Here is a 1,744-nt window from a genome sequence, read left to right on the forward strand (position 1 = left end):
GTGTTAATGAACGTTAAGAAGAGACATTTTTAAATTTATAATAGTATTTATGTAAACTAATTAAATTTTAATTCAAAATTTATTTTTTTGACGTTTAAATATAATAAATTATTTATTAATTAATATAATTTAATTAATAATAAAATCAATCATTATATAAAAGAAGATAATAAATTCGATTGATTTAAAATTTATTTATTATTTTTAATTTTAACATTAGTATAATATTAAGCCTTTTTATTTAAAAAAGTAAAATTTTTAGAACTACTACAACACAAGTGCTTTCATGGCCTTACAATTATGTCTCCCTATGAGCAAACATGTGTGGTATTCAACCTTTGTTATTTTCTACTCACTTTCTCATACAGATTATCCACTCATATTCCACAGATATCATATCTGTGGCTCACTACTTAAACATAGTAATATGCTTTGTCTTGTGGTATTTCCTTCATATGTAGGTTTGTTTGTTTATTACTTTGTAATTATTCCATATAATCGAATTCGAGGAAATGGTACACATAGGATTTGGTAAGATCAGGAAAGGAAAGTTGTCCCGTGTACATGACAACCAACTCTGAGTGGCCATGTGAAAATTTGTAATGTAGCATTCCCATATGTCATATCATCATTATCATAATCATAAATCCAATCCTAGTACAAATTTCCCTTACCTTACCTGAGGTCGATGCCATTGTTCTGATTAACTGCTTAATGCTGCCTGTTGAATGCTTTTAGATGAAAATTATATTTTCGATAGTGAAAATCAAAATAAATTAGTATTTCTAGAAAACAAATTCTAAACAAAATTGATTTTAAAAAATTAATGTATTTTGTCAAATTTTTTTTAACTAAATATATCTATTTCATAAAAGTTATTTTTATTTGTAATCCTTTAGAATGAATACACAGAAGATATCAACTTAATTTATATGCTACTTTTTCCGATAGTAGTTCATGATTATTAGATTAATTTAAATGGAATAGAAGAGAAGAACACTTACAAATGTATAATATTTATAAAAATAATTCAACATACCACTATAACATAAAAATGTTTTGCAAGAAAAAAAAATGTATTTAAAAAAGTCTTTCATCATTTGGAATGGGGTCAACAGTAGAAAATAAAGAGTGACCACTAGCCATGATTCAATTTTTTGTTTTTGCCTTTCCCAATCTTAACTTGTCTCATGATGTTGACAAAAAAATTGACAAAATGTCCTATCACGGTTAATCATAGTCTCATGTGGTAGAATAGAAGCAATAAAATTGTAATTGTAATTGTTATTCTGATGCTTCTTTCAGGAGAATTTAGTCTACAACAAGAATATCATTGTCGTCTCCACTATCCACACATTTGTCTAGTAAAACAAGCCAGCCACTCGCCGCAATTAATACTGCAAAATGGAACATGAAGTTATAAATGAATCATCATACATTACATGATTAGATTTGTATGCGATATAAAGTTCAAAAAAAAAAAAAAAGTGGAGGAGAGCCCAATGGGTCAATGCTGACCCCACCTAGCTCCCATTAACTATATAGTCAAATTTGGAATCATTGACGTGACCAAGGGATTATTAGTGCTCTTCAGACTCAGCTTATAACTAAGTAAATTATTAATTTGTTTGGCCCAAATATGGTCCTTGACACCCAATTATTTTGCTAACAATCATCATTTTGTGTTTTCAACTGATTGAGATTTTTTGTTCCAATCTATGGGCAGACAAAGTCTGTAAGCGTC

The sequence above is a fragment of the Cicer arietinum genome, chromosome 7, assembly GCF_000331145.2.
Source record: "Cicer arietinum cultivar CDC Frontier isolate Library 1 chromosome 7, Cicar.CDCFrontier_v2.0, whole genome shotgun sequence".
In the NCBI taxonomy this organism is placed as follows: Eukaryota; Viridiplantae; Streptophyta; class Magnoliopsida; order Fabales; family Fabaceae; genus Cicer; species Cicer arietinum.